The sequence below is a fragment of the Heptranchias perlo genome, chromosome 20 (genome assembly GCF_035084215.1).
Source record: "Heptranchias perlo isolate sHepPer1 chromosome 20, sHepPer1.hap1, whole genome shotgun sequence".
NCBI lineage: Eukaryota > Metazoa > Chordata > Chondrichthyes > Hexanchiformes > Hexanchidae > Heptranchias > Heptranchias perlo.
Genome location: NC_090344.1, coordinates 30798035 through 30819687, shown reverse-complemented (window position 1 = coordinate 30819687; position 21653 = coordinate 30798035). Strand labels below are relative to the sequence as shown.

The 21653-nt window shown below is 43.6% G+C and overlaps 4 non-coding genes across 4 annotated transcripts; 2 read left to right on the top strand and 2 right to left on the bottom strand.

Moving 5' to 3' along the window:
* On the bottom strand, positions 1 to 74 carry trnai-aau (transfer RNA isoleucine (anticodon AAU)). The gene has a single exon. It is a non-coding gene; the product is annotated as a tRNA-Ile (tRNA).
* A 4753-nt stretch (positions 75 to 4827) lies between these two features.
* On the top strand, positions 4828 to 4909 carry trnas-cga (transfer RNA serine (anticodon CGA)). The gene has a single exon. It is a non-coding gene; the product is annotated as a tRNA-Ser (tRNA).
* Positions 4910 to 9440: 4531 nt separating this feature from the next.
* Positions 9441 to 9514, bottom strand: trnat-agu (transfer RNA threonine (anticodon AGU)). The gene has a single exon. It is a non-coding gene; the product is annotated as a tRNA-Thr (tRNA).
* Positions 9515 to 13676: 4162 nt separating this feature from the next.
* trnap-ugg (transfer RNA proline (anticodon UGG)) lies at positions 13677 to 13765 on the top strand. Its single transcript is given in 2 exon segments — positions 13677 to 13712; positions 13730 to 13765. It is a non-coding gene; the product is annotated as a tRNA-Pro (tRNA).
* The last annotated feature ends 7888 nt before the right edge of the window (positions 13766 to 21653 follow it).

Genomic DNA, 21653 nt, shown 5'->3' with positions numbered 1-21653 from the left:
TGGCCCGTACGGGGATCGAACCCGCGACCTTGGCGTTATTAGCACCACGCTCTAACCAACTGAGCTAACCGGCCATTTTTTTTTCTTACGGCAATCGGTTTGGGGCACTCATTGGGTGGTCTGTGTTTCACTTCTCACACTGCGTCATACGGTTATTGCACGAACATTGAACACACCACATCCCTTAAACATTGTTACTTGTTTCTGCATAAAACTGGCAAGGGTGTAAATCGAAATTAACACATAAGGAGCACTTTAATGCGACAAATTTAATTCTGGTAAAAATTATGTTCTGAACATTGAAAGCCCACCCCTGAAACACTGCCCCGCTGTGAAAACAGTGGGCAGGACACTGAGGGACTGCGAAAATTGTGTGCTGAGTTTTCCGTAGTGTAATGCTTATCATGTTCGCCTTTTACGTGAAAAAGCTCTATTTCAGTTCCCGCATAAAAACATAGTTTTGAGGAACTTGCTTCGGATAAACCTCCAGTCGTCAACTTGTGCTTCGAGAAGGGACAATTATTGTTACTTCCTGTTAACGTCAACAACGGCTGTACCAAATTACAGGTGTCATAAACTATCAATATTTGAAACCAGACCCTTAAATGCAGTCTGGAAAGTGGAAAACGGTGAAAGTGCATCACATACAAAACACAAAAACTTATTTAAGGTTTCACTATGCATGTTAATATTTCCGTGATTCTGCAGCACAAAGTTATCGGTTACAACAATTATTCATCTTTCACAGAATGTCATTAGTTTCATTAATTAATTTCATAACGTTCATTGGTCACTGCAACCACAAGCTAAAGCTCGGTGAAAAATTAATGTTGTTAATCATGCGATGTGATGTTTTTCTCTGGCACAATCATTTAGCGCGTTCGGCTCTTAACCCAAAATTTGATGGTCCAATGACCCCCAAGGGACGATGCAATATCCTGGATTTCAATGCGTGTTTTCACTGTAAGAAAATGCACCATAAATGAATTTGATGAAGAGTGACTAATATTGTTGACTTGAAATAGTTAGTGTCCAACTTGACATTGCACCACATCGGAATCGAAATTCAGATTCGGGGCCAGAAATGCAGATGATGCACGGAGGCAGAGGGCAAGGCTGAAGTATTAAATGAGGACTTTGTATCTGTCTTCACCAAGGAAGAAGAAGCTGCCAGAGTCAGTAAAAGCGGAGGTCGTGGAGATACTGGATGGGATAAAAATTGATAAAGAAAAGGTACTAGAAAGGCTGGCTGTACTTAAAGTGGGTCAGTCACACGGTCCGGATCGGATGCATCCTTGGTTTCTGAGGGAAGTAAGGGTGAAAATTTCAGAGTTGCTGGCCATAATCTCCAATCGTCCGTAGATATGGGGGTGGTGCCAGACGACTGGAAAATCTCAAATGTTAATCCCTTTTTAAAAACGTGTGCAAGGATAAACCCAGCAACGACAGGACAGTCAGTTCAAACTCGGTGGCAGGGAAGCTTTTGGAAACGATAAATACGGGATAACAATAACAGCCAGTTCGACAAGTGTAGATTAATAAAGGAAAGCCATCACGAATTTGTTAAAGGCAAATCGTGTTTAACTAACTTGATTGAGTTTTTCGATGAAGTAAAGTGCCACATAATATGCTTCTCAGCAAAATCGAAGCCAATGGAATAAAAGCATGGATACTAAATTGGATAAATGACAGGAAACAAACAGTCGTGGTGAAGGTATTTTTTTTCGGACTGGAGGAAGGTAGACAGTGTTGTTTCCCAAGGGTCGGGACTAGGACCACTGCTTTTTGATATATATTAATAAATTGGACTTGTCCGGACAGGAACAATTTCAAAATTCGCAGATAACACAAAACTAGTAATTGGAGTAAACAGTGAAGAGGATACTAATAGTCTTCAGGAGTACACAGACGGGCTGGTGGAATGGGCGGACACATGGCAGATAACATTTAATGCAGAGAAGTGCGAAGTGATATATTTTGGCAGGAAGAATGGGGAGAGGCAATATAAACTAAATGATACAATTCTAAATGAGGTGCGGGAATAGAGAGTCCTGGGTGCATATGTGCACACATCTTTGAAGGTGGCAGGACAGGCTGAGAAAGTGGTTCTGGGCTTTATAAATAGAGACATGGTGTACAAAATCAAGAAAGTTATGTTGAACCTTTATAAAACACTGGTTCGTCGACAACCAGAGTATTGTGTCCAATTCTGGGCACCGCATTTTAGGAAGGATGTGAAGGCCTCAGGGAGCATGCAGAAAAGATTTACTGGAATGGTTCCAGGGATGAGGGACTTCAGTTACGTGGACAGACTGGAGAAGTTAGGATTGTTCTTAGAGCAGAGTCGGTTGAGAGGAGATTTGATAGAAGTGATCAAAATCATGAAGGGTTTTGAAAAAGTAAATAAAGAGAAGCTGTTCCCATTGGCAGAAAGGTCGAGAACCAGACGACACAGATTTAAGGTGATTGGCAAAAGAAACCAAAGGCGAAATGAGTAAAACTTTTTTAAGCAGAGACTTGTTATGATCTAGAACGTGCTGCCTGAAACGATGGAAGCAGATTCAATCGTGGCTTTCACAAAGGAATGGGATAAATACTTGAAGGGAAAAAATTGCAGGGCCACGTGGAAAGAGCGGGGGAATGAGACGAACTGGATTGCTCTGACAAAGAGATAGCACGGTCTGGATGGGCCGAATTGACTTCCTTCTGTGCTGTAATCATTCTATGATTCGATGATTGGATGGACAGAGCGGTCTAAAAGGATAGGCGATCGGTTGTGGGGAGCAGGGAAACTTTCGACTGGTTGCACGGCTGTGTTACTGACGGCTCGTTGGTCTCGGATTATGGTTTTCACTTTGGGCGTTTCACTAATTGATATGTGAGAGGTCCGGGGTTCAAATTCCTGGACGAGCCCTCCTGTGTCACTATTTTCAGTGGAAATTCATTCATTTATTTTTCACATCTTTTCAGCGTTGCAGAATACAGGATTGACTTAATTCCAGAGCATGTTTGACGTTTCGTGGCTCGAATGCAGAGGGTTTGTCGACGCAACACCACATAGGGAAAGGAAAATGTCTCAACGTGGTGTGCAGATTGAAGCTGAATGTGAATCTATCTCTTTTCAGGGGTGCAGAAAGAAAATGCTCCTTCATCGGCCGGGAATCAATCCCCGTCTCCTCGGGTGGCAGGTGAGAATTCTACCAGTGAAACAGCAACGTCCGGACGGTCGCGGCTGCATGTGTCCAGTTGGAAACCTGTCTGAAAGAACATATAGTCTCACAAATCTCCTGTGAGTACCCTGTGCATTCTGAATAACAGCCGTGCATCAAAGGCGCTCGCAGCTGCGGTAGTCGAGTGGTTCAGACGTTAGATCTGAAACCCAATGGGGTATTCCGGCAGAAGTTGGAATCGTGCTATCGGCGCTATTGTGTAAAGTTTTGTTCAATGCTCAAATAAATATGAACTGGAGATAACGGGCTGCAATTCCTTCCCTCAGAGAGATACTCCACCGCGGCAGATCATTTTAACTGGGAGCCCAGTGGTCACTTGCAAAATATCAAGATACGTGAAGGGAACTTCACAAAATTCCACAACTGTCCAAAACTGGGCACCGCACTTTATGAAGGATGTGAAGGCGTCAGAGAGGGTGCAGAAACATTTACTGGAATGGTTCCAGGGATGAGGTCATCAGTTACGTGGGTAGACTGGAGAAGCTGGAGTTCTTCCCTTCGAGCAGAGAAAGTTGAGTGGAGATTTGATAGAAGTGTTCAAAATCATGACGGGTTTAGATAAAGTAAATAAAAAAAAACTGCTCCCATTGGCGGAAGGGTCGAGAACCAGAGGATGCAGATTTACGGTGGTTGACAAAAGAACCAAAGGCGATAAAAGGAAAAACTTCTTAAACTAGCGAGTGGATATAATCTGGAATGCATCGCCTGAAAGGGTGGTGGAAGCAGATTTAATCCTTGTTTCTAAAAGGAATTGGATAAGTATTTGAAGGGAAAATATTTGCAGGTATACGGGGAAAGAACGGGGGAATGGGACGATCTGGATTGCACTTAAAGAGAGCTGGCACAGGCTCGATGGGCCGAATGGCCTCCTTCTGTGCAGTGACGATTCTATGATTCTATATCTCCCAATCTCCATCGTAAATGCTGCTAACTTGACGTTAGGTTTTTTCGATACTTTTATCTCTCTATCTCTCTCTGTCTCTGTCTCTCTGTGTTTCCCCCTGATGGACTTCTCAGGCAGCCTTGAACGGCAAAAGCTGATCGAACCTGCGACACCAGCAGAGAACGGTAAAGATCGAAAGACTGAGACGGGAGGAAAACTAAAAATCCAACCCAGATGATGAACTCGCAGATAATATCTACACATTAATGTCTCTTCGTCCTCACAGTGAAAACATCAGTAATTTTATTCCAGTATAAAAAGAAAGAAAGTCTTGTCTTTATAAAGCGCTTTTCAAGACCTCAAGACCTCCCAAAGCGCTATACAGCCAATGAGGTATTTTTGAAGTGCAGTCACTGTTACACTTGTGATGGAGTGGATAATCTGCGGATGCCGAGGGAGACAACAATGTAACTTTCGAGAAATTAATTCTGAAAAGTCTCACTTGGCATGACAAGTCGCACATTCAAAACGAATGTGGTAAAGAGAGGCTAATATTGTTGATATGAAATAGTTAGTGTACAACTTCACATTGCTGTTCATCGGAATAGAAAAAGTGATTGGATGGATCGCAGGATGGCCGATCGGCGATGGGTTGCACCGAATTCTGCACTGGTTGCACCCTTTTGGTAGCAGTAGCTGTTCTGTTTTTGCATAGCTGCGATGGCCGAGTGGTTAAGGCGTTAGACTCGAAATCTAATGGGGTTTTCCTGCGCAGGTTCGAATCCTGCTCGTAGCGCTATTTCTTATAGATTTGTTCAATGATCAAACAAATCAGGACTGGAGTTGACGGACCGTGTTCCCTCCCTCAGAGAGATGATCCAGCGTGGCAAATGCTTTTAATTCGGAGCCAATGGTCTCTTGCAGAGTTGCACGGCACGTGAAAGAATCTCTACCAAGCTCCATCTTAAATTCTGCTCGTTCGCAAAGCTTGACATTTATCCGATTTGTTTCCATACTTTAATCTCTCCCTGTCCCTGTCTCTTGACTCTCTGAATTTTCCCCTGATGGACTTCTCAGGTTTTCTTGAACGGCCAAGGATGATCGAACCTGCAACATCAGCAGAGAAGGGTAAAGATGGAAAGACTGAGACGGGGGGAGAAGCAAAGGTGCAACCCAGTTGATGTATTCGGAGCTATTGTCCACACATTTATGTCTCTTCGACCTCACAGTGAAAAAAATCAGCAATTTGAATACAGTGCACTTATGGTAGAGTGTTTAAATACGAGTGTTGAGACATACAACAATCGAACCGTTGCCATGGTGATGATCAAATCTAAACACAAGACCACAAAGAAACGCTGAAAATTCTTTGGTGCGATCAAGCAGCCCAACGCGGCCTTTCCTACTTGCCCCTTTGTAATTCAGGTCATTATCGTGCGAGACAAGCTGCTCGCAAAAAAATGGCATTTTCTGTTCAAACTACTATCGTGACAGAAGGTGATGTTCAGGCAATGACAGCACCAAGTGCAACTAGGCATGTACATGAAATGGAAAGTGAGGTAAAATACTACCACAAGCTGCTGATGGACATGTTTCCATTTCTAAAATTCACGAACCTGAATGCAGCTCCTAGGAAAACTGCAAGGCCACGCAGGTCCATAATGAATCATTTGAAGCAACTGGCAGTTTAAAGTGGCATCTCCTCCTGCTTCTGTCGGGGGTGAAGGAGAGACACCGTCGTTATAAACGTACAGTTTGATTTTGTACAGAACTGTACGGAGAAGGAGCACATATACCGGGGCTGTGAGATATTCTATATTATTCATATTTAACCACAAGAATATCCGCAGTCAGAAGCTGAAAAGAAGGGAGAGATAAGAGGCCTGAAAATAAACACAGAGCTGAATGAATCACGGAAGAGTGAAAGAAAAGTAAATCTTACCAGTTCTGCTGTGCTCCGTGCGCAATCTTGGGCGCTCCCCGATGGACTGATGGTGAGAATTCAGTGCTCCCACCAACGCATGAGTTCGATTCCAAGTCAGGGAATTAACTTTCGCAAAAGTTATTAAATTAATTACATGAAACTAATTAAACCCTGTTGGTAGATGAATGACTGTTTTATTCACCATTAATCAAACGATAACTTTCTATTTCATACTGAAGGAGATGTTGACGTGGTTACCGAGAGACAGTCAAAACTTTAATCAGATTTTTATGCTTTGCAGGTAATCAAATTTCATCATTTTATAGACTGTATCTTAAGGGTATGATTAAAAGCTCAGTGCAGCTGTTGTTAAAGTTAAAATGAATAGGAAATTGTCGCCTTTTATTACAAGAACGCCCGAACCGGTTCTACGATCAAGATGAAAGTAACGCAACGAGCAACATCTGATACAAAAATCCCCACCGTTTTGCTTTTCCAACATAAAGGGTGTGACATTTATTTTCTGAACATAGAAACAGTCTGGTCTCGCTCACTACAGAAATCTCCATGTCACAGCGAAACAGCTCTCCTGCAGCGAGTGCGGCCTCCCTTCGGGCCTTTCGGGGGCTTGTCTGCCAAGGAGAATTGTAATTTTCTTGCTTCCAAAACATACATTGAAACCCTGGAACTTTGAGGCGATGAATCCTGAGGAAAAATCAAATAAGAGCTCGAACAATCAAACTTCCGTGCAAACCGACAGCACCAACGAGACAGGCGAAGAGGTCACCTGCTAAACCAATAATTAATTGGGCTAAACTTTGAGTTTGCAGCGACCAATATAACAACTGTCTACAGTCAGTCCAAAATGAATGGTTGAAGCTTGTAGGAGTGAAAATCCAAACAGCCGGTCTTCACTCTTAAACCAGCAACTCTGAAGAAAAACATGCCGGAGAAATACTCGCTTTCAGTGCGGTGACACTGGGCCAGAGTAAAGCTCAGTTAATATGATTGGTGAGTGGCTGGAGGGTGGATTTCGAACTCCTGATCGACGGCACTGTGCATTTTCCAGATCTGCTTGGAGCACCAATCCCTTCAATTCATCACTTACAATTCGATTCTCGGTTTCTTTTGGCTGACGCTTGGTGAAATTTTACAAATTGGAAGCGATCAGTGTCCAAGCTAACCTCGTCACCGACATGCTCGCAGATACAAAGCGGCCACACTCTGCTTCAGCAAGATGAAAGCCGAGAGCGATTTCACGGTCAAATATAATGGCGAACAAAACTTATTCAAAGAAAGTGCAGGTCGTTGAGTTGCCTTTAAATTCCTGATTGTTCGCATTGAACTTCTTCCCATTGCGTTTGAGAGCCACGTGGGGCGATTTGGGGACTTCATTTCATTTTATGCAGAAGTTTCAAATGCAGTTCAAGGTCAAAAGTCCTGGGACCACTGTTGTTCGCAATTTACCGGTGCTGCGACCATTGTTGTTCGCAATTTATCGGTTCTGGGATCACTGCTGTTCACAATTTATCGGTGCTGGGACCAATGTTGTTCACAATGTATCGGTGCTGGGACCATTGTTGTTCACAATTTATCGGTGCTGGGACCATTGTTGTTCACAATTTATCGGTTCTGGGATCACTGCTGTTCACAATTTATCGGTGCTGGGACCACTATTGTTCACAATTTATCGGTGCTGCGACCATTGTTGTTCACAATTTATCGGTGCTGGGTTCACGGTTGTTCACAATTTATCGGTGCTGGGACCACTGTTGTTCACAATTTATCGGTGCTGGCGCCACTGATGTTCACAATTTATCGGTGCTGGGACCACTGTTGTTCACAATTTATCGGTGCTGGGTCCACTGTTGTTCACAGTTTATCGGTGCTGGCGCCATTGTTGTTCACAATTTTGTCAGTGCTGGGACCACTGTTGTTCACAATATATCGGTGCTGGGACCACTGTTGTTCACAGTTTATCGGTGCTGGGGCCACTGTTGTTCACAATTTATCGGTGCTGGGGCCACTGTTGTTCACAATTTATCAGTGCTGGGACCACTGTTGTTCACAATTTATCAGTGCTGGGACAACTGTTGTTCGCAATTTATCGGTGATGGGACCACTGTTGTTCACAATTTAAATTAATGATTTAGTCACAGGAATCGGAAATACAATTTCAAAATTGACAGACAGCACATAATTGGGAGCTGTAGTTAATGCAAAGGAAAAATGCGAAAAATACAGGAAGACGTCAGTAAACTTGCAAAATGGGCGTCTAAATGGCAAATTAGTTTCAATATTTATTGTGTATTCCCTTGCCTTGTTTGCCCTCCCTAAATGCATTACCTCATTCTCCAGATTGAATTGCATTTGCCACTATTCTATCCACCTGTCCATTCCACTGATATCTTCCTGCAGTCCACAGCTTCCCTCCTCACCATCAACCACACGACCAATTTTTGCATCTTCTGCAAAATTTTTAATAATACCCCGTACATTTAAATCCAAATCAATGATCTGTGCTACGAAAAGCAGCGACCTAGTACGGATCCCTGCGGAACCCCACTCGAGACAGCCTTGCAGTCACAAAAACACCCGTCGACCATTGCTTCCTGCCACTCAGTCAATTTTGGATCAACTTGCCAATTTCCCTTGGATCCAATGGACTTTTACACTTTTGACCAATCTGCCATGTAGGACTTTGTCAAAAGCCTCGCGAAAATCTATGTAGACTACAAAAATCGCACTACCCTCATCCACCTTCCTTGATACCTCCAAAAAAATTCAATTCAAACGACCTTCCCTTAACAAATCCATGCTGACTGCCCTTCATTAATCCGTCCCTTTCTAAATGAAGATTAATACTTTCCCCCAGAATTGTGCTCAATACCGAGGTTAGGCTGACTGGCCTGCAATAATTCGATCTATTCCTTTCTCCCTTTTTAAACAACGGTACAACTTCAGCAGTCCTCCAATCCTCCGGCATTACACCTGCAGCCAGGGAGGATTGGAAAATGATGGTCAGAGCCTCCGATATTTCCTACCTTGCTTCTGTTAACAGCCTGGGATGTATTTCATCCGGGCCTGGCGATTCAGGTGGAGTGATTTGGGGACTTCCTTTCCCTCTTTGCAAACGTTTGCACCGCAGGTCAAGATCACAAGTCTTGATCCAAATTCTGACGACTTCCGGGTTTGAACCTCAAATCGCGAAATATACCCCGACCCCAAATCCAAGAACGTGTCTTTAAATTAACGTGTTGCAGACACATTCTGTGAGAGGTCTGTCTGAACAATGAAAGGGCGTTTTTGAACAGTCATTCGGTTGTCCGTTTCCTCCTGAACAAATACACAGTGTTATTTTGTCGCTCAATTCCACAAATTAGGTAAAATAACCAGCTGCACAAGGCACTGCTGGGAGTTGAACCCAGGATCTTCTGTTAACTAGACAGACGCTTTAACCAACTCAGCCACAGCGCCAATTGATGACACTTTGTCTCCACCTCCTCTCATTAATATCTATCAGCGACACTTCACTGTTGGGGGTTCAGGCCGTTTCATCTTTGTCTGTTTCGCTTGTCCGTTCATCTGTGCATTCCGACACTGACTGGATTTCTCGCTGTGTTTATCTTTGTGTATCCATCAGTGCGTTGATACACGGATGATTATGTGTGATTGTATTTGTTACATTAAATAAATTCGGGGATCAGACAATTCTCGCTCTGACATTGGAGAACTATTGAGCCGAACTTTACAGCGAAGTGTTGTTTATTGTGGTGCTGGAACTAAAAAAAGCGTAAGAGGAGCAAAAAGGGAAAAGGAGAAAAACTTATGAGGGAAAATGAGGATAACTCTCAAGGTTTTTACGAGTATATTAAGAGAAAGAACGGCGGCTGAGAGTAATGTGGGCTGCTTAAAGACAGATGGAGGTGATATTGTAATTGAAAATCAGGAAATGGCAGAGTTGCTAAATTTTTACTTTGCATCGGTCGTCACAGAAATGGATGAAGCCAACATAGCAGAGACACGAGGAAAACTGTTAATAAATCTAGGGGTTTCGTTTTAGTAAAATAATGGCAATGGAGAAAATAATTAGGCTAAAGATAGACAAATCTCCACGACCTGATGTTTACCATCCCAGGGGATTGAAAGGAACAAGTGAGGAAATTGTACATACTTTAGTCATGATCGATCAAAACTCTCTTGATTTAAGAATTGTTATTTAATGAAGCGCATCGTGATTGGAGGCTTCTGTTTGAGAAAGATCTCGAAGTGATAATTGTGAGACCGAAAATGAAGCTGTTTGGCAGGAGCGCTGATGCTGTCGGTTGTTCGCTGCTCTCGTGTTGCACAATTATTGAGCGTGCGTTACTTATTAATAGCAGTATGGGCTCCAGAAATGACCAGGTTGTGAGTTCGAGCGTCTTCTAAAACAATCAAACCTTTTACTCCGAACATTTTGACTGGAGTTCAAGGTACAACTGGTATGTTCAATAACGCATCTACTTCTTAGTGTTCCCATGGGAGCTCTTGGGTTCCTCCGGCCTGCCGTCTTGCAATAGCAGGTGCCAGTTTACTTGTTCATAGGGGGAGAGGGGACTTTTAGCGGCAGCTCATATGGCAAAGAGGCCGGTACGAGATCTTTAAATCTAAAGAACCAAACAAACAATTCTTCTTTTCGTTAAGCCGATATTCATCGATTGGAAGTTTCGTGTTGGCAAAATTTGGAAGAGAAATATGCTGCCTGGTGTCACTGTGTAACGGAAGAAATTATTCAGCTTACAGATGTTAATACGCTGAAAGGTCGAGAGGCCTTTTCCAGCTCCCGTGTGGGACAAGTTCAGCTTTTGTGCCGCTGGGTAAAGTGTTATTTTAATTGGTGCTAACGAATGACAAGACATTTGGCACAAACAAGAAGAATTGTAAACTCACGAGTTCACTGTCCATGTTTCTTACATCATGTTCAACAGGAACAAGAATTCTCCTCAACACGTTGCTGAGAATTTTATCAAACGGACCTCACCCTTGCTCGCCGGCTGCAGGGATGATTCAGAGGCCTCCCATGAATATGCACGATGGGAGTTTATGTAGTATCGAGCCTGGGTAGCTCAGTCGGTAGAGTATCAGACTTTTAAAGTGGGCAGTGAGCTGAAGGTCCAGCGTTTAACTCCCTGTCCAGGCTCCAAATTTCGGAATAGCTGGCAAGCTGTGACTTTGCAGCGGGACCTGCTCTGTGTTGTCAAAGTTTCGGAAGTATCCTTTTTCCCAGTGTGGGCAGTAATGTGTTGTCTGAAGCGGTTCCCCATCAGGAATTCTAGTTCACTGTATTAATTTCGCAACACTCATTAAACTCTGTAAAAAAGACGAATGCTTGTTCAAATCGCCATTCATCAACCAGTAACTTTCTGTTTCCGGCTGAATGAAATGCTAACTTTTTTATGCTCTCATTCACCAGGCCGAAATTAGGGAGTTCAGAGGGGAAGAGAAAAAGGAAATGAGAGGCAAAGAGAAATATGACTATAGACTGACGGCCAACATAAAAGGGAATCCAAAAGTCTTCTGCAGGCATGTAAACAGTAAACGGGTAGTAAGCGGAGGCGAGAGGCGGATTCGGCCCGATCAAGGAGATCTACTCATGGAGGCAGAGGGGATGGCCGAGGTACCAAATGAGTACTTTGCATCTGTCTTTACCAAGGAAGAAGATGCTGCCAGTGTCTCAGCAAAGGAACTTATAGTTGAGATACTGGATGGTCTAAAAATTGATAAAGAAGAGGCACTTGAACGGCTGGCTGTACTTAAAGTAGGTGAATCACCTGTTCCGGATGGGATACATGCTAGGTTGCTGAGGGAAGTAAGGGTGGAAATTGCAGAGGTACTGGCCATAATCTATCAACATCCTTAGATATGTGGGTGGTGCCATAGGACTGGAGAATTGCAAAGGTTGCACCCTTGTTCAGAAATGGGTGCACGGATAAACCCAGCAAATATAGGCCAGTCAGTTTAACCTCAGTGGTGGGGAAACTTTTAGAAACGATAATCCGGGACAGAATTAACAGTCACTTGGTCGAGGATGAATTGATTAGGGAAAGCCAGCACGGATTTGTTGAATGCAAATCGTGCTTAACTAACCTGTAAGAGTTTTTGATGAGGTAACAGAGAGGATAGATGAAGGCAATTCAGTTGATGCGGTGTATGTAGACTTTCAAAAGGTGTTTGATAAAGTGGCGCATGGTAGGCTTATCATCAAGAAAGGGACAGGAAGCAGAGATTACTGGTGAATGGTTGTTTTTCGAACTGGAGAGAGTTGTACAGTGGTGTTCCCCAGGGATCAGTGCTCGGACCACTGCTTTTCTTGATATATATTAATGACTTGGACTTTAGTGCACAGAGCACAATTTCAAAATTTGCAGATGAAACAAACCTTGGAAGGGTAGTAAACAGTGTTAAGGGCAGTGATAGACTTCAAATGACATAGACAGGCTAGTGGCATGGGCGGAGGCGTGGCAGATGAAATTTAACGCAGAAAAATGCAAAGTGATACATTTCGGTTGGAAGAACGAGGAGAGGCAATATAAACTCCAGGGCACAAATGTGAAAGCGGTACAGGAACAAAGAGAGGTTTATGTGTACAAATAGTTGCATGTGGCAGGGCAGGTTGAGAAAGCGGTTAAAAAGCATTCGGGGTCCTGGGCTTTATAAATAGATGTATAGAGTACAAAAGTACAAAAGTATAGAAGTCAGGATGAAACTTTATAACACATTGGTTCGAACACAACTGAAGTATTGTGTCCGGTTCGGGACACCGCACTTCAGGAAAGATGTGAAGGCCTTGGAGGGGGTGCAGAAAAAAATTACCAGCATAATTGCAGGGATGAGGGACTTTAGTTACGTGGATAGACTGGAGAATCTGAGGTTGTTCTCCTTGGAACAGAGACGGTTTTGCAGCGATTTGATAGAGGTATTCAAAATCATGAAGGATCCAGACACAAAAGATGGAGAGAAACTGCTCCCATTGGCGGAAGGGTCAAGAAGCAGAAGACATCGGTTTCAGGTGATTGGCAAAATAACCAAAGGTGACATGATGAAAAACTTCTTCACACAGCAAGAGGCTCGGATCTGGAATGCACTGCCCGAGGTTGTGATGGAGGCAGATTCAATCATGGCTTTCAAAAGGGGAACTGGATAAGTACTTGAAAGGAAAAAAAATGCAGGGCTTCGGGGAAAGGCGGGGGAGTGTTTCTAGCTGGATTGCTCTTGCAGAGAGCGAGCACGGACTCGATGGGCCGAATGGCCTCTTTCCGTGCTGCAACCTTTCCATGATTCAACTCAATGTGCATGAGGCGATGCAAAGGGAACAGAGCGTGCCGCAAATCGACACACCTCTCAGTATCCTCCCAAGCAATGTAGTTTAAGAGCAAATAATTCTGAAACGTCTCACTTGACAACTCAAGTCGTACACTCGAAACCAATTTGGTAAAGGGAGACTAATATTGGTGATTGGAAATATTTAGTGTGCAACTTGATATTGATGGACACCGGAGCAGAAAACAAGATTGGATGCACAGACCTGGTCCGAAAGGATGGCCGATCGGCTGTGGGAGGCAACGAACTTTTACACTGGCTGGAAAGCTGAAGTAAAAGCGGCTCGTTGGTCTAGGGGTATGATTCTCGCTTTGGGCGTTTTATTGAGTGATATGCGAGAGGTCCCGGGTTCAAATCCCGGACGAGCCCTCCTTTTAGTGAAAAGTCACCAATTGGCTTCTGACATGTTTTCAGTGTTGCTGTTGGTGGAACTGAATTATATCCAGAGGATGTTTGAGCTCCAGTGGACTCAATGCCGGAGCATCGTCGGCGCAACACACGTGAAGGAAATAAAATGTCTCAAGATGATGAGGAGTTTGAAGCTAAATTTGGATTTTTTCCAATTCAGTCGGATATTAGATGACGGGATAGAAAGCCACATATCCAAGTTTGCCGATGACACCAAGATGGGCAGCATTTTCAGCAGTGCAGATGGAAACATAAAATTACAGAGAGGCATTAATATAATAAATGAATGGGTAAAATTGTGGCAAATCGATATCAATTTAGTCAAGTGTGAGGTCATCCACTTTGGACCAAAAAAGATAGATCAGAATACTTTGTAAGTGGTGAAAAGCTCGAAACAGTGGAGGTCCAAAAAGACTGATGTGTCCATCTACATACATCATTATAATGTCATTGACAGGTACAAAAAATAATCAAAAATGTTAATGGAATGTTGGTCTTTATATCTAGAGGACGAGAATACAAGGGGATAGGCATTATGATACAGCTATACAAAGCCCTGCTTAGACCACACCTGAAGTACTGTATTCAGTTCTGGGCAACGCACCTTAGGAAGGATATATCGGCTGTGGAGCGAGTGCAGCTTCGGTTTACTGGAATGAGACCTGGACCCCAAGGGTTAAAATACGCGGAGAGATTACATAAACTCGGGTTTACCTCGAATTTAGTAGATTAAGAGCTGATTTGATCGAACTTTTCGAAATATTAAGGGGAACTGATGGAGCAGATAGAGAAAAACTATTTCCGCCGGTTGTGCTGTTTAGGATTAGGAGACATCGCCTAAACATTAGGGTCAGGACTTTCAGGAGTGAAGTTGGGAAACACCTCTGCAAGCAAAGGGAGGTCGAAGTTTGGAACTCTCTTCCGCAAACGGCAGTTGATGCGAACTGAATTGTTAATTTTATACCTGAGATTGATCGATTTTTGTTAACTGAAGTTATTAAGCGATACGGGGCTAAAGCGATTATCTGGAGTTCGGTCACATATCAGCCATGATCTGTTTGAATTGCGGAACAGGCTCGAGGGGAGAAATGGCATACTTATATTCCTCAGCTCCTCATTGGTGAGAATGATTCTGCATTGGCCGGAAATCGAACCAAAGTCTCCCGCATCAGAATTGAGAATACGACCCCTGCACAACCAATGCGCGCGTTCTTAATAGCGGCAAGTGTCCATTTGGAATCCTATCTGAACGAACATGCCGTTTACAGCTGCGGTGGCCGAGTGTTTAAAGCGTTGGACTCAAAATTCAATTGAGGTTTTCCTGCGCAGGTTTGAATTCTGCTCGCAGAGCAACTGTTCAAAGAGCACTTCAGTGCTGAAGTAGATTATTTGGAGTTAATTGACCGCATTTATCTCTCTCCCAGAATGAGAGATTCGACAGCGTGGCCGGTGCTTTTAATTAGTGTCAGATCTTCTCTTGCAAGATTTCAAGACCCGAGAAGGAATCTCTCCCAATCAGGAACTTGAATTCTGCTCGTTTGCAAAACCTGACATTTCGACTCTTCATTTTCTTTGCCTGCATCTCTCCATCTCGCCCTGTCTCTGTCTTTTGTCTCTCTGTGTTGTCCCCGATGGACTTCTCAGGCTTCGTTGAACGGCGAGAGCTGATCTCACCGGCAATAATATCAGAGAATGTTAAAGAACAAAAAGACGGAGAAAGTAGGAAAAGTAAAGGTGCAACCCAGCTGATAAATTCGTAGCTAATGTATCCACATTCATGGGTCTTCGTTCTCATAGTGAATGAAAACAGCAATTTGAGTAAAGTGTACTTATGGTGGAGTGTAAACTATGACGATGCCGAGACAGACGACAATGTCGTTTCAGAGTAATTCATTCTGTAAAGTGTTACTTGATAATACAAGTCGTACATTCAGAACAAATTTGATATTGTTGAAATGATATAATTAGTGCAGAACCTGACATTGTTCCACATCGTATATCGTACAAGAAAGCGGAATTGTATGGACATGGTGTTCTGAAAGGATGGCGGATCGGCTGCGTGGCAGCGAAATTTTGCAGTGACTGCACGGCTCTGTTGCCAGTTGGTCTTTGAGTCTGATTCTCGGTCAGGGAGTTTCACTGGTTCAAATCCCGGATGAGCCCCGTTGTGTCCCCATTTTTAGTCAAAGATCACCAATTGGCTTCTCATTTCCTTTCAGCGGTGCAGAAGGCAGTTTTGACTTATCTCCAGCAGAGTATGTTTGAGCACCAGAGGACAGAATGCAAAGGGTTTGTCCACGAAAGACACGTGGATGAAATGAAGATAATCTTTCAAGAAGTTGTACAGATTGAAGCCGGCACATGAATTTATCCCAATTCAGGCGATCTCATGGGTACAGATAAAAAAGGTAAAGGATGCTGCATTGGACTGCAAACAAACCCCTGGTTTCCCACCGGCAGGCGAGGGTTCTACACTGAACCACCAATGCACACACGGCTGCAGTCTGCACGTGTAGCGTTGGATGAAAGTCTGGAACATGCAGTCTGGTAGAGTTCCTGTGATAAGCCTGCGCAGTCTGCTCTACAGCCGCGTGCGACCTGTGGGTGACCAAACGAGTGGGTCAAGCATGGTCTTGAAATTGACTGAGATTCGAAATCACTTCACACCGCCACTGTAAAATGGTTAAATAAATAACAGCTGTAGTTTCCAAGCAATGTTTACTTCTCTCAGAAATAAAGTTGTAATCCAGCCCTATGTGCATCTCACGACATGAGACGAATTTCCTTTAAGCTGCAGCTTAAATTCTGCTCAATCACAGAATTGGAAATTTAGACTATTTTTCTTTGCATGTATCTCTCTATCTCTGTCTGCGTTTCTTCACTTTCGGTGTTGCTCCCTAATTGACTTATCAGGCTTCCTTCAACGGCCAGGTCTGGAAACCCGGGATGGGAAAAGGCTGTCGGTTCTTCGTCCAATTGTTGGATTTCGATGGGATGAGTTTTGCTATTTTCAGTCTCCGTTTTCGGGAAATATGAACCCAAATGGGTTTTCACCTCCTCGGGTCCCGACACCTTCGGGTAATGGGAATGAACCCGATCTATCGTTCGGTCTTAATATCTGTATTCTCATTGTTTAACAATAAAAATACGGGGTTACAGTTATTTTCAGGACACATTTTAGAAATTAACACATAACAGACTTATTCGAAAACTAGAAGCACGTGGGATTAAAGGGCCGGTGGTCACGTGGGCAAGTAATTGGCTGAGGGATTGGAGGCCGAGATGAGTGGTGAACGGATGTTTTTCTGACTGGGGAGAAATATGCAGTGGAATCCCCCAGGGGTCGCTATTAGGGCTATTGCTTTTCTTGTTATATATAAATGACTGGGATGTGGGAATCGGGAGTACAATTTCGAAGTTTGCAGATCATACATAACTTGGCAACGTAGTAAATCGTGAGCAAGATAATAGCAGACTTCAGGATGAGATGGATAGACTGGTGAAATGGGCGGTCACGTGACAGATTTAACGCCGATCAGTGTGAAGTGATGCACTTTTGGAAGAAGAACATGGAGAGGCAGTATAATCTAAATGGAACAAATTATGGGGGGTTCCAAGAGCAGAGGGACCTGGGGGTTCATATTCATAAAACAAGGCAAGTTGATAAGGTGGTTCAGAAAGCGTATGGGATACTTGGCTTTGTAAACAGGGGCATTGAATACAAAAAAAAAGGAAATTATACTAATCCTTACAATCAGTGGTTAGGCCTCAGCTGGAGTATATTGTACAGATCTGGGCACCACACTTTAGGATAAAAAGGCATTGAAGAGGATTCAGAGCAGGTTGACCTGGATGTTACCAGGGATGAGGGACTTCAGTTTTATGGAGAGATTGGAGAAGCTGGGATTATTCTCCTTACAGCAGAGATGATTAACGGGAGACCTAACAGAGATATTCAAAATAATGAGGGGTTTTGAAAGAGCAAGTAGGGAGAAACTGTTTCCTCTGGCAAGTGGGTCGGTAAACAGAGGTCACAGATTTAAAATAATTGGCAAAAGAACTAGAGGGGAATTGAGGAGAATTATTTTCACACAGAGGGTTTGTTAAGATCAGGAACGCACTTCCTGAAAGGGTGGTGGAAGCCGATTCCATAGGATCATTTAAAAGGCAATTGGACATAATTGAAGAGGACGAATTTGCAGGATTATTGGGAAAAATCTGGGGTGTGAGTTTAATTTGGACAGGTCTTCGAAAAAGCCGACACTGGCACGACGGCCGAATGGCCTCCTTCTGTGCTGTAAGATTCTATGATTCTATGATTACCTTCTGAATCATTGCAATTGAAGCTATTCAGTGTTGAGCAACGAAGAAAATTATAACCGTGATATTCTGCTTCTCCATTCCCTTATGAATATCGCAGATTATAATGTCCAGGCGGGGGTGGGTCTGAATGGGGGATAGAGTGCGGAGATTGGAATGGAAGCCCAGCAGAATGAACTTGGTCTCATCAGTTTTTGTTATTTTTCCTACCAGTTGCCTGAAGCAGGCGGTGAACCGTTTTCTCGAGAGAGGATCGTCATTTCAGTTCAGAAGGAAAAAGGTATCAAGAAAATCGGGTAAAACGCACAGAGAATGATCCGGGACTTACAGCACATCCATTTTTAACAGACACAGACACGAAATGATCCGGACATAAATCATAATTATGGTACATACGTTTCTCTTCCGATGACCATAAGATTTACTCTTTTTACAATGACACCAATCTTCAATCTGATACTTCGCGACCATACAATCTCAACACCTTCCTGGAAGGAACTGCAGCTGATTTCAGCAAACAATGCACAACCCTCCGTCTGCCGTTTCGAGAAGGATGGGACTTGAACCAGACATTCTTTCACGAATGAGAGGAATAAAACTTAAACACAATAACGACGAAGATGGGATTTGAACCCACGCTTGTAGAGCACAACAGATAAGCAGGTCATCGCCTTAACCTCTCAACCACCTCGTCGCATGGAGAAATGCGTGAAAGCCCCTTTATTCAAAATGAAAATACTGACTCTGTTGCCAACCTGAAACAGAAACTGGAAATGTGCGTATCCTCAGCAGGTCAGGCAGAATCTTTAGACATAGAAACAGAATTAACGTTTCAGGTCGATGACCATCACATGAGTATTCGAACTCACTCAACTTGCGCCTTGTAGATGGTTGAACGGCTTTAGCGAATTCGAAGGTGAGTCACTTGGCGCAGAATATCCAGCCTCTGTGGCTGGTCCAGTTATGTTTCTGGTTAATGGTGACCACCAGTATGTTGATGGTGGGGGATTCGGCGATGTTAATACCGAATCCCCACAGAAGAGATTTACTGTAAAGATTCCAGGGATGAGGGGCATAAGTTTCATGGATAGATTGGAGAAGCTGGGGTTGTTCTGCTTGGAACAGAGACGGTTACGAGGAGATTTAATAGAGGTATTCAAAATCATGAAGGATCGAGACAGAGTAGATAGAGAGAAACTGTTCCTATCAAAAACCAAAGAACATAGATTTAAGGTGTTTGGCAAAAGAACCAAAGGTGACATGAGGAAAAACTTTTCTGCACAGCGAGTGTTTAGGATCTGGAATACACTGCCCGAGGGGGTGGTGGAGGCAGATTCAATCATGGTCTTCAATAAGGAACTGGATAAGTATTTGAAACGAAAGAAAATACAGGGCTACACGGATAGGGTGGGCGAGTGGGTCTATCTGGATTGCACTGGCAGATTGTCGGCACGGACTCGATGTGTCGAATGGCCTCTTTTCGTGCTGTGACCTTTCTATGATTCTATTCTATGTGTCGGGGGCGATGCAAAGCGACCGGAGCGTGACGTAAATCGACCTGCTCATGTCCATTCCCTGATAATAAATCCTAGTGTGATGTAAAGAAGAAATTCATAGTTATGTTACATATCTTTGATATTATACTGACGATAAGAGGTGCTCGTTTCACCAGGGCGCCATTGTGCACATTGATTGATACTTCACCGAGATCACACCTCACAGTCCCAACACCTCCGTCTAAGAAACAGTTGGGTGGCAATCCAGACTTTGCTGAATTTTACAAACAGGTGTAAACCAGCAATGCGGAAAAACACTTCTTATTAAAGAAGGGTTTTTGGTGTGGCGGCCAAAATGAAAAACTCTACAAGTTCTGGCAGCAGTAAGATTCGAACCCAAATAATTCAGAGTTGGAAGCTCGCATCTTCGACAGTCAAGTTGCTCAAACACATGACAAACCTTTTAGTTCTGATTACAAATGTCATGCAGCTGGAACGTTCCCTCTGGTTCTTTCTCCACAGGTGCTGCCTGACCTGCTCAGCGTTTTCAGCATTTTCTGTTTTCATTTTTATGCTTTCATAATGGCTGTTTGCCTGAAAACACCCAATTTGACCCAAGAACGCAGCTCGCACTTCACTTTCCTCACGCGCTTAAAGTCTGCCGTTTCCGAACAAAATTCCCCTCTTCGCCGAGCTTTCAAAGGACCTTTCGCTCACGGCGAATCTCCTGCAATCGACACCTTTTCACCATTGCCGCTCTTTTCATTTCTCCTCATTCCTTTTGAATCAGATATTTCCACAGACCTATTAAGATCAAGCGGAACATTTCCGACCTGACTGCACCGCCCAGATTGCCAAAAGTGCACCTTTCAGCCGTCATTCGTAGCGATGTAGCGCCGCCCGTCTCTCCCGCACATCAACTGCTCGGGGAAAAGCTCCAACGACCATGAAAACAAAACCCAGTTCTTCAGTTAACATCCCCCGTGTCACAAGATACCCCATGGAAATTCCACGGAAAAGTATGTGCTGTCCTTCGGAATGCCAGCCCTGCTTTCTTTGTGCTTGTCTCTGGAACAGTCACGCAGGTGGAAATGTTTCAAGGCACAAATGAACGGGCCATGTGCCCCCGAGGAACAGCGGTCGATATAGAGCAAACATAAAGGCGTCAGAATGTGAAGGTGAATGTTAGAGTAGCAAGGCCGCAGTAAAGTCTCAATGAAATGGACCATTATTGTGGAAGGAAGAAAAAGCTGGAAGAAGCGGCGGGTCTGAATTTTGGATCATCCAACAGAGACACATGAGGGAATAAAAACAGGATACAGATAAAGGTGCTGGAGGCAGAAAGAAAAAGAACGAAATAAGAGGAATGAAAAGAGAGTGACTTAATTGAGAGCGAAGAGACATTAATGTGTAGACATTGGCTGCAGCAGCTGGGTTGCCCCTTTACTTTTCCTCCTGTCTCAATCTTTCTTTAACCTTCTCTGCTGGTGTTGCAGGATCGATCAGCCAACGCCGTTCAAGGAAGCCTGAGAAGTCCATCGGGGGACAACACAAGAGACAGGGAGAGATAGAGAAATACATGCAAAGAAAATAAGGATTATCAATAGAATCATACAATCATAAAATGGTTACAGCATAGGAGGCTATTCGGTCCATCGAGCCCGCGCTGGCTCATTGTAAGACCGATCCAGTTAGTCACATTCCCCCGCCACTTCCCGGTAGCCCTGCATTTATTTCCCTTCAAGTATTTATCCAATTCCTTTTTGAAAGTCACGATTGAATCTGCTTCCACCACCCTTTCAGGCAGCGCATTCCAGATTATAAATACTCACTGGGTAAAGAAAGTGTTTCCTCATGTCGCCTTTGGTTCTTTTGCCAATCACCTTAAATCTGTGTCCTCTGGTTCTCGATCCTTCTGTCAATGGGAACAGTTTCTCTTTATTTACTTTATCTAAACCCTTCATGATTTTGAACACTTCTATCAAATCTCCTCTTAACCTTCTCTGCTCGAAGGAGAACAGCCCCAGCACGGG